At 36.1% G+C, this 12,337-nt stretch overlaps 1 protein-coding gene across 1 annotated transcript in view; it reads left to right on the top strand.

Annotated features, from left to right (window-relative positions):
• Window positions 1-12,337, top strand: part of SLC26A7 (solute carrier family 26 member 7) — a gene marked incomplete at both ends in the record, with an annotated part of 119,095 nt that overhangs the window by 52,856 nt on the left and 53,902 nt on the right. The window lies entirely within an intron of this gene.

Genomic DNA, 12,337 nt, shown 5'->3' with positions numbered 1-12,337 from the left:
AATCAGTGATTAATTCATTACAAGGAAGCTTAAAACCAAAACAAGAAAACTGGAACTGGGCCTGGAAGCAATGTAATTTCAAGCTCCCAGCTCAAACAAAAGCAGACCAAAGTGGTTGTAAGCTGTCAGATGACTGTCTGAGAGTTAGTTCTGAAAGTTGTTAACCAGTTTCCTCAGGTGAGGGCCCTTCCAGGTGTCTCACACTCTGCTAACACTTTCCCCTGGTGCTTTAGTGCTCACCCAGAATGTGAAGGGTTGACATATTCAAAAGATTGTTCCTTAGCATCTGCATATGAGAGAAAAAACATATGATTCCATACTTTCTGTGCCTGGATAATCTCACTTAACATAATGTTCTTCAGTTCTACTCATTTTTCCTACAAATGACATAATTTTGTTCTTCTTTGTTACTGAATAGAATTCTATTGTGTGTATATCCCATAATTTTGCAATCCATTCATCTGTGGATGAACCCTGATTAATTTTTTCTATGAGTTAACTTTCAGCTCTGGTGATTTGAGTAGGGTACATACAGGCAGACACTAATTGATCACTAATGTTTTTTCCTTAGGAAATGGCAATAGGGGACACACTTTTGAATCAGAGAGGTCCAGATCCAGATCATAGCTCCAGCCCTGACCTTAGCAATTGACATAGTGTCTTTAATTTCCAGTTGCAGTTTGGAAAGTTAATAATATCTATACCTGATTGAATTTATTCTCAAAGTTAAATGCCTGGAACATAGGTGTTCATTAAATGGAAGCCGTTGTTGTTGTTGTTGTTGTTGTTGTTGTTGTTGTTGTTGTTTTTAACTAATAATGAATAGTTGGATGTAACAAATTATATAGATTTTAAAAGTATCACTTAAGTAATAAATGTTCATACTTTTTTCTATGGAGTTCTCTTAATCAGATAAACAAAGCACAAAGATAACAAAGGTTATATTTCTCATAAAATCAAGATTACCTTAAAATTTACAAAACTTCAAGTATGTCTATTTTCTTTTTTATTTTTGGTGGTACTGGAGTTCCTGGAAACCCTCCTACCTCCAGGCTACACTCCCAGACCTATTTTATATTTTTAAAGAAACAGGGTCTCTCAAGCCAGTGAGGCTGGCTTCGAACCTGCGCGATCCTCCTGTCTCCGCCTCCCAAGCTAGTTAAAAATATTTCCTTAAATAAGGCATGGTGGCACATGCTTGTAATCCCAGTGCTTGGGAGGCTGAGACTGGAGGCTCGCACAGGTTCGAAGCCAGCCTCAGCTACTTAGTGAGGCTCTCAGCAACTCAGTGAGACCCTGTTTCCAAATAAAGTATAAAAATAGGTCTGGGAGTATAGCCCAGATGTAGAAAGCCCCTGTGTTCCACCCTCAGTACCACCAAAAAAATCTCAGTAGTCTGGTTTAGTGAATCATAAAAAGTGCTATGATGTATTTAAAAATAAGAAAAAGTAACAGTTTTGTAAGGGTTACTCAACTTCAGGTCCTGGTTCAGCAGTTAATCATTGTATTTTTGTGGTTCTTTAGATTTAAATATTTGACTGATATGTGGTTCCCCACACAAATAAGAAAAAAAATTTTAATTCTTTACAATAAAAATTAAATTGAGAGATGATAAAGTATCTTTTTATTAGAAAAGATGTTTTCCCAAAAGGGCACAATAAAAATAACAAAAATTCCTAGCTCATATTAGCACATGTGGATTTCTTTGAGATGGCGCCAGTGTGTCAGTTTGTTGCAGCCTATGATAAATTTGGCAATGTGTCTCACTGGCATGGCTTTATGTGAGTGCTGCTCTAAGTAATTATCACAGTTCTGTGCATTAAACCTAGGAGCAAAAGGCAGGCTTGGCAATGTTTTCAGCCACCCTTCTTGGAAAATTTTATTTCCTTCCTTAAAAATGAGGAATTTAGAAACGGACACCAGTTTCATTTCCACCCACACCCCTAATACACAAGTAGAGTAGTTTTCTAGTTTGGGCTGCAAGGACTGCAAAGCAGAGGCCAAGAATGTTAATAAAGCGGGGTCGAAACGTCAGAAGGAAATCAGAGCCGATGAAACATTTGCTTTTATGAGAATGAGATCACAATTAAATATGTACAAATGAAGTTTATATGTGGAGAACAAATCTACTTTGAAGACATAGGCCCCCTGGGATTTCTGAATCAAGAACACGCTTTGGTGGTTTATGAAAGCCCACATTTTTCTCTGCAGATATTGTGATGTTTCTATTGTGAGTTTAAAGGGAGGTTCAGTATGCCCTGAAAAAAAATGGACACAATAAGTTGAAAGAGAGAGAAATAAAAATGTTTATCTGCAGCTTCATTCAATCAGTAGTGCAGAGGATAGAAAATGGGACAGGTTTAATTTGGATGTGGTACAATATATGGAAATTTATAACAAAGGTTACTTTCAAATTCTAAATCAGAGAGCAAATATTTTTGCAACCGGACTATCTTGGGCTAAGCTCCTTCCATCTCCCGCTTTTCACTGAAAAATGCATCACCACAAAACCCAATCCTTAAGTAATTCAAATTATTTTTCTAAACAAGGGTTGGCTGGCTGCCCCCTCGGCCTTGGCATGCTGGGCTGTGTGTTTGGTCCAAGTGAGTTTGGTGTACCCATGTTGTCTTTAGCTGTTTAACATACCATGTTTCCCTAGACTACATTCTGGTTTGAGATCTAATTTGTCCCTTGAAGCAATAGCAAATTGGTTTATTCCCAGTATGAGATAGTTATTGATTTGAAATTTGTATAAAATGATGTAAAAACTTATAAAGTGTTGTTCCCCCACCCTTCTGACTGTACTAAAAAATATAGGTAAGGGTTGGTACCTAATGCTTTTCTGTTTGTGTTCAGTGCTTAGGAAAGAAGGGATTTGGGGGAGTTTGAACTTAAAAATGCTTATCCTCAAGTGTTTATGGTACATAGACAAAAATTGATAGGAGACATCACAATCTTATAGACAGGGATAATTTGTGCAAATTTTAATTCTGGAAAGATCAGAGATGGCTTCAGGGGTTTGGGAACAAGTATTTGGGTCTGCTGGGAATTCTGATTCAAATACAGTTAATATGCAAGTAAATTGAAACTGATAAAGGGAGTGCCTGGGCAATTGTTGCTTAGGTTGAAAAGTTCCAAGGAGGTGAAAGCTACATTATATGTTTAACACAACAATCTGGAGGAATTAATGAACCACCCATGAGTAGAAATAATTTTTCCTGCACTCTCAATTAAAGAACTAATAAATACATAAATTTTTTAACAGTATTAGCAACCAGGGATGTGCAAATCAAAACTCCCCTGAGATTCTATCTAACCCCAATTAGAATGACAATTCTCAAGTAGTCAAATAACAATAAATGCTGGTTAGGATATGGGGAAGTAGGAACTCTTATGCCCTGTTAGTGAGATTGCAAATTAGTACAGATGCTTAGATGTCAGTGTGGAGATTTCTCAAGAAACTGCAAATAAATCCACCAATTGAGCCAGCTATATTTCTTCTGGGTATCTTTCCAAAGGGATTGAAATCAGATATAAAGAACAAAAGTATACCATTTTCTGGATGTTGAATGGACATGGAGAACATCATATTAAATGAGATCAGCCAGTCGCAAAAAGTGAAGGATCACATGTATTTTTTCATATGTGGATGCTAGAAAGTGCTGGGGATATCAGAGACACTTCAGATAATGGAGGAGAAACTGCAGTATGACCAGGAGGTAGGCTAGGAGTGTGGGGAAGGGGAGAATCAATGAAGAAATCATTTCCATTGACATGTGCATATGTGAGAATACCAAAGACAATCTCAATATCCTGTACAGAAGGGGAATTGGGGAGGGAACTGGGGGATAGCCCACCAAGTGTTCTGTGTGTGTATGTCATTATCATTATGAACCACATCATGATGTGAGACTATAATGCACCCGTAAAAGTATAAAAACACTAGAAAAATACTGTTCAAGAAGTATTTATTGAAGAAATCATAGTCATTGAGGATGCAGTTAAATAATATCCTTGTTTCCACTTTATTGAATTTTACTGAAATACTGAGGAGAGATACAACATAGAGAGGAAAGAGACAAAATTCGTGAACAAGTCATTCTCATGTGATATTAATGGAGGAAACAGGGTTGTGTGGTTGAAGGGGTGATGTGATAGGGTGAAGAGGGGAGCACTGCTTAGGGAAGGAGGTCAGAGAAGTCCATCCTGAGAATGGGATTTGTGAGTGGAGGCTAGAGGTGAAAAGTCCCAGCCAAGAGATGATGGGCTTGAGGATGATGGGGCTTGAGGATGCTCTAGGAAGAACGAACAGTAATGGCAAAGCCCCTGCAGCGCGCTCTCTTCTCTCTCTCTCTCTCTCTCTCTCTCTCTCTCTCTCTCTCTCTCTCTCTCTTTTCTCTCTCTCTTTCATACTGAGTATTGATCCCAGGAGAATTCTAGCTCCAAACTATACTCCCAGCCCTTTATTTATTTATTTATTTATTTATTTATTTATTTATTTATTTATATTTGCAACAAAATCTCATTAAGTTTCTAAAGATCTTCCTAAATTGCTAATGCTGGACTTGAACCAGTGATCCTCCTGTCTCAGCTTCTCAAGTACTGAGATTAGAAACAGGTGTCACCAGACCTGGCTCAGACCTTACTTTTGTTTCATATATGTAGTCAGCAGAACAGAAGATTGGAACTACATCCCAGGTCCACTGTTTTAATTTTGGTGTGTCTATAAGTGATTTACCTGAATTCTCTGAGCTTTATTTTTCTTATATATTATATGAAAGTAATGATGCTAATCTTGAGAAACTAAATGAGTCACTGCATTTAAGATGCACAGTGTTTGGAAATGTTAATTCTCCCATTATATGAAGTGATGAAGTTTAAAAAGTTTTCCCCATTCTTTTTTCTTTGTGATACTAGGGATTGAACCCAGGGGCATTCTACCTCTGAGTTACATCTCCAGCCCTGTTTTATTTTTTATTTCAAAGCAAGGTCTCACTAGGTTGCTAAGAGTCTTAGTACTTGCTGAGGCTGTCCTTGAATCTGCAATCCTGTCTCAGCCTCCCAAGTACTGGGATTACAAGCATGAGCCACTACGCTTGCCCTCACCCTCTTCTGTCTGTGGTAGAGAAAATATCAAAATTCATTTTTGTTCAGCACAGAGAGAATTAGGTAAACACATTGTGTACATAAAAATAGATTTTGATTTATACATTCAAATAGACTTTTACCAGGGACAGTCTATAACTAGATGGACTATGTCATAAATTGATTTAACATAGGACTTGATAGAAGTTACAGTGAGTAAAATATTTTATTTGGTGATCATTTTAAAAGATATTTATATTAGAAAAGACTAAGATATAGAAGAGAGGGCCATAATTTTAGCATTTTATCTCTATGTGGACTTATATCAAAGGTATTTTTATTTTTATTTATTTACTTATTTTATTTATTTATTTTTATTGGTGCACTGTATTCATACATCATAATGGGATAAAAACTTATGTAGACATACACTCACACATCGCCCAGTTAGCCCCTACTCAATCCTCACCCCATTTCCTCACCATCCCTCCTTCCCATGTTTGGCTTAGTGGTTGACATCTAATATTATAGCAATTTATCCAAAATTAACAATGATAATCTCACATAACAGATTCATCTGTCTGATATCAAACTTTTGATCACTTAGAGATAAGATTTCAGTATTTCTTTTTGCTTTCTTTCTTACCAGAGGATTTTTTTTAAGGTAAAACTATCATACATTTATTATTTTTTTGAAAAAGTCTATCCTAACAAGAAATATGAACTCTAAATACCCAAAACACTCTCGAAAAAGAATAAAGCTAGTAGATGTACATTTTCTGATTTCAGACCTATAGAGCTACAATAATTGAAATAGTATAGTACTGCTATAAAGGCAGATATATAAGCCAGTGTAGTAAAAAAAAAGCCTAGAAATAAATTCTTCCATATATGGTCAAGTTATTTTTGACAAAGTTTCCAAGAACATTTGGTAAAGGAAATAGTAATCTTTTCACTAAATAGTTAAAAGATAATAATTACATGAAAAATAATAAGATTGGATCCTTACCTAACACCATATACAAATATTAACTCAAACTATATAAAAGACCTAAATGTAAATCTTAAGACTATAAACTTTTAGAAGAAAACCTGGGCCATAACACTTTATAACATTGAAATTGGCAGTGATTTCTTGGATATAATATCAAAGGCACAGGCAACAAAAGAATAAACAAACTTCCTAAAAAATAAAAAAATATTGTACAATGTAAACAGAGTTAAAAGTTACTGATAGGATGGGATAAAATATCTCCAAATGCTATATCTGAAGGTATATTAATATTCCAAATAGAAATCCTAAAAATTAGAAACAATAAAAGCAACAATACAATTTAGAAATACAATTTAGAAATAGGTAAAAGACTGAAATAAATAATCTCCACAGATTTTAACCTATAAACACAAGAATATATTCTTCTTTGCTTAGTTGTCTGCTGGATGGAAAATCTTCTCTGGTTCTGGTGTGTGTTACCTATTTCTTCTTTGTAGTTAATTTCTTTGAGTATTTTCTCTAGCGCTGGTTTTGAAGACATAAATTTCTTCAGTTTCTGTTTGTCATGGAAGCTTCTTATTTCCCCATCTAATTTGATAGATAGTTTTGCTGGGTAGGAAATTTTTGGCTGGAAGCTGTTTTCTTTCAGAGTTTGGAATATGTTACTCCAAGCCCTTCTGGCTCTCATGACTTGGTTTGGGAAGTCTGGAGTGATTCTAATTGGTTTGCCTCTGAATGTCACTTGGCCTTTTGTTTTTGTTGCCTTTAAGATTCTCTGCTTGGCTTCCACATTGGTCATTTGGACAACTATGTGGCGTGGGGATCCTCTTCTCTGATCCTGTCTAAAGGGAGTTCTATAAGTTTCCTGGACCTGTGCATCGACCTCTTGCTCTATGTTTGGAAAATTTTCTGCTATTACTTCCTTGAAGAGATTATTGATCCCTTTAGTTTCACCTTCTTTTCCCTCCTCTATTCCAATTATTCTTGGGTTAGCTCTCATAAAATGGGCCCATATTTCTTCAATGTCAGATTCTTGCTGTCAGATTTTTTTTTCTAAGTTATAAATTTTGCGTTCATTTTTGGAGTGATCATCTTCTGGGAGTGAGATTCTATTCTCCATGTGGTCTAATAGATTGTTTATACTTTGAATTGTGGCCTTTACTTCAATTATTACATCCTTTATCTCTTTTTTACTCTCTCTGAATTCTTTTCGAAATTTTCCTGATTTGATCTTCTAGAGATCTCTGAATTTCTGTGTTATCAGGTTCTAATGTTGTGGGGTTGTGGGCATTCATTGCTCTATTGTTGTTCCTCTTTCCCATGATTTCAGAATTTTGTGCCTTCCCTGGGTCACTACGACTTCACCTAGGGTGCTCTGTATCTCAAGTCTATTGTAATCTCAGCTGCCACTACTCCTTTACTGGGTTGTATCTTAAAGTCTCATACCCAGGAAGTTAATTGAGGCTGCACAAGACTGGGGGTGCCAGGCTGGGCGTTTTCCCACAGGGAGCTGTGGCTAGGGTGTGGTATCTCTGCCACTGCTACTCCTTCACTGGGTTGGACTGCAAAATAGTTGACCCAATGAGATTATCAAAGCTGAGCAAGTACATGGGAGTGCAGTACAGGGATTCTCCTTTAGGGGCCGCAATTACACTCACGGTTATTGTGTGCACAGATCTGGGGCTGTGGGGGGACGCAGTGAGTTCGCTGTAGCTGCTGGCAATATGGCACCACTGTCACGCTCTCAGCTGTGAGGCTGGCATATTTCTTTTCTGGTTTTGAGCTCCATTCTGAGTCCCTGGAAGGCATGATGAGCTTGACCACTAGGAGTTTTAAGCGTTCTTTGCACTGAAAGAACTGCTGAATTACACCTGAATGATCCACAGCTGCTCACTTCAGCTCCTTGTTTACCTTTCCTATCTGGAGCCTTGTGCTGTGAGGGAAAATGGTGCCGGCTTGCTCCACCGCCGCATTGCAGGCTTGATTTCTGGTCTCTGGTTGTTCTTCTAGTCTTTTTTTTTTCTCTGTCCCTTGTGTTTACATTTTTTATTTCTCTGCTGATAGTGTTTTATGGCTATGAAAAGCATTGATTTTGTGGCAACAGAGATTGAGTTTTAGCAGGACTCTAAAACGCTGCTTTTCTCAATCACCATCTTCCCAGAAGTCTCAAAGGTATTTTTAGACTAATGTTGGCACCTGTGGTAGAAATGGAAATATTCTAATGTACATGAAGTACATTAAAAAACATCAAAGTCAATCACTAAGCCAAACATGAGAAGGAGGGAAAGGAAAGGGAAAGGAAAGGGGTGGGAATGGGGAAGGGATAAATAAGTGATGTGTGCATGTATGCCTCTACTGTCTTATACTACATTAAAATGTATGACTATAGTGTACCAATAAAAATAAAGAATATACAAAAAGAAAGTCATATATTAAGTCATATATTAAGAAATAAGATTAGCATATTGCAGATTAGTATTTTTCACATACTGATAAAGTTCTATACTACTGAGATGATGGACAGCATCCCGATTTCACTAATGCACTATTGTTTCTCTAGTGAAACAAACTTATTATGACAGACCCTTAAGAGAAAAATAACATAGATATCAAAAATGGTAATACCAAAGGGTTTACATGTTTTTCTTGGGCATAGAAATATATATTTAAATATTGTTTTGTCCCTTTATAAGTAGTTAAGCTTGTTGTGAATTCTTAATTATAAAAAGTTTTAGCAATGAAATCATCATACTTCAGAAATGTTAAAAAATCATGTTTATCTCAGGTACATTTATTGCAGCAACCATAATGATAAAGAAAAAGAGATTTTGGTTGATGAAATTTTCTGGTTAATGGAGTATGGTATAGAATGTTCATTAAGTTTTTAGCACTTGCTAATATTTTCTGAACATATAAGATCATTCTCTTTGTATGGTACACATAGTGGACACATGTTAGATTTTTCTTCCTGCACAGTTGTTTTTATATAAGGCTTCATTTAGAACCTCAGTAATAGTTATGTAATGGAAAATGATTAAATGTGTGTGATTTTACAGAGGTCTTTATTTTTTAACCAAATACTGGTTACAAAGCTTTTCATCCTTCAATTATGTTTCATTCTTATAAAATTTAAGTTATTAACCTTTTAATTATTTGGATCAGATCATCTGTATCAAATATGAATTACTTGAAATTTATTGCAATGGTAGCTTTAATATTTAGTTTAGTGCCTTGCACAAAATGAAACCTGAATAAGCACAGCAAGTGAATGAGTACCTGGAATGAGTACCTGGTAACTACAAATTCCCTGTCAAGATTGAGATATAGCTTGACCCCATATGCAACACAGTGCTCATGTGTTGGAAATGCAACCATACCCAGAGGTAAAATAATCAAATCCAGGTTCTGATCTCATCAGTGATGAAAGCCATTACTGGTTTAATAGTTTGCATGAATTTGTTGGGTGATACCTGTAGGCAGGAAGGGTGCTGCTGGAGGAGGTGGTCACCTGGGGTGTGGTCTAGAGGATCCCATCTGTCCCAGACCTCCTCCTTTCCTTGTCTGCTGACCAGCTGCTAGGAGCTTAGCCTTCTTCTGTTGTGTCCTGTGACACTTCTGCCTTGGGACTGGCTAAACATGGATGGAATCTCAAAAACCCTGAGGCCAAATACACCTTTCATCCTCTAAGTTGTCAAGAGTCAGGTACTTTGGCTGCAGTGATGGAAGTCTAAAACATCCTTCTAATATGATACAGCTCAAGTATTTGTAGTAAGAGGAGTCTTGGTATCTCTCAGGTATTTTGCTTATTCTGGGCAAAATCTATCCTATTTAGATTTATTATCACTATTATCATCTTCTACCAGAGCATTAATTCAGCAGTATTTATGGAATATCATTTTTGATGTTTAATATTGAATATTTAAGCCAGGCATGGTGGCATATGCTTGTAATCCTAGCATTTGGGAGGCTGAGATCGTTGGATCGTGGTTCACAGACAGCCTCAGCTACTTAGTGAGGCCCTTCACAACTTAGTGAGACCCTGTTTCAAAATAAAGAATAATAATAAATAAAAAACAGGGCAGGGGGTGTAGTTCGGAGGTCAAATGCCGCTGGGTTTCATCCCCAGACCTACAAATAATAATAATAAGAAGAATAAGATTAAGAATAAGAATAAGAATATAGAATATTTATTGAAATTTCTTTCATATGCCATTTTAAGAATTGAAAACCCATCAGTGAAGAAAATAAACTTATAATGAGTGGCTGATTCTGATAAGAAAATATAAGTATATATTGTGTATATAATTATACTTTTTTGTGCATGTGAAACTATCCATTAAAGGCTTCAGAAAAGCCTCACCTCTAAAGGAAATAATAAGAATCAATACCTGTACTACGGATGGTTGAGTTTCATGTTTTGAAATACCTCAAGATGGATTTATTTATGCATATCGATATTTTCCATTTTCTATCATTATAGTAAATGGTCAATTTACAGGACTCTCTCAAAATGAGCTGAACTCCTATTTTATTAAGTGGATTGGTTCTGATAAAATAACTTTCTTATTTATCCATATAACTATAAATATTTCCTTTGTTTCTCTGATAATCCTCAATACAAATGTTTACCTCCTGAAGCTTAGTTTGTGATATCTTACTCAGATGATTGGAATTATACTAGAAATGAGAAGTTTAATGTGCACTTAGGATGCTTCATACTCTATTAAGTGGGGGTCTATAAGTGTTTGTATATGTGTGTTGTGTATGTGTGTCTGTCTGTTCTTACTTCAGCCCTATCTCTATCTCCATATGTCACCCATCTTCTACGAACTGCTTGCTTGTGACTTCTCTCTGTGGGTCCACATGACAGTCATTAAAATGACACTCCTCATCAGCTTGCTTTTCTATTGTGTTCTCCATGCTGATTGTAATGAGTCTCTGCCCACCTCCTCATGGTCTTCTGGAGCATCTTAGAAGATGTGCTTCGCTTGACAAGTTATAGTTTAATCCAGACAGACAATAAACTCTCTGGGGTTTTTTCTCATTCTTTTCATTCTAGGGTGGCCGTTTTTATTACTGCAAACACATGTTTCTCAAAGTGCACATTACAGCAAATTTGGTATGGCTTGGGAGTTTTGCATATTTCTGCTCTTTCTTATATAGGCATGCTCATGGCATACTTTTAATACCATGGATAAAAGCATAAACAATAGTCTTCTAAATTCTTTAAAATATTTGGGTATTTGGCTTTTGCTTGACAAATCATCTCAATAATAAACCATCAGAAAGCTATGCTTTTTTACAAAATTGTCTTGACTTTCCCTTTATCCCCGCACCCTGTGGTATATATTTAACTGCATAGAATTTCAGATTTTTATCTTGAGCTTTGAGTCCTGAGTAACTATGAGAAATGGACACTGTTTCTTTACTTGAAGGAATTCTGTGAGTTACTATAATCTAAAACATAGTGGGGAAAATATTACCTGCCTCTCAGATGATGATAAAATTGTAGAACCAAATTTTCTTTTTAAATAGTATGGAATAAGGTAGGTTACTTTGAAGAGTTAAGTAAAAATATCTGATCTCTAATTTCTTAATGCATCTGATAACATAAATGCTGGGTGATTATTGTTGTTTTAACTGTATGAAGTAAGTGGGGTTCATATAACCTGCCATTACCTTGATTCCTTTTACCCATTGAGGCTCCATTATTTACAGAGTAAAATTTCTTTCTTTGAAATTATTAGAAAGTCAATGACTATATTCAGTTGTAGAATTCAGACTTTGATAGCCTGATGCACCCCTTTATACCCAGTGTGTTCTGATCCCTGAACCAGATGAAATAAGTCTTTTGATTAGGAAGCTGAGTATGCAGAATTTTAATAGATATTAATGAATGGAGTCTATATAAGTTATTTTGACCCACAGTCCAGGTAATAGTTTTTTACCCAGTATTTGGGTTCTCATCAAATTATATGTGAGATGCTAAATAGGAGCCAAATGAACACCAAGATGTTGGGCTGCTATAAGAATACCTATGACCTAAAGTGAAATCTAGTTTTTAGCTGGGCATGGTGGTGCATTCTTGTTGGGATCACAGGTTCGCGGACAGCCTCAGCTACTTTATGAGTCCCTCCACAACCTAAGTGAGACCCTCTTTCAAAATAAAGAATAAAATATGGAGCTTGAGGTATAGCTCAGAGATAGAATGCTCCTGGGTTCAACCTCCAGTGCTGAAAAAAAATGAAATCTAGTTTT

Source organism: Muscardinus avellanarius (assembly GCF_963383645.1).
Source record: "Muscardinus avellanarius genome assembly, chromosome: 4".
Classification (NCBI taxonomy): domain Eukaryota; kingdom Metazoa; phylum Chordata; class Mammalia; order Rodentia; family Gliridae; genus Muscardinus; species Muscardinus avellanarius.
This window is presented reverse-complemented; position numbering and strand designations above follow the sequence as displayed.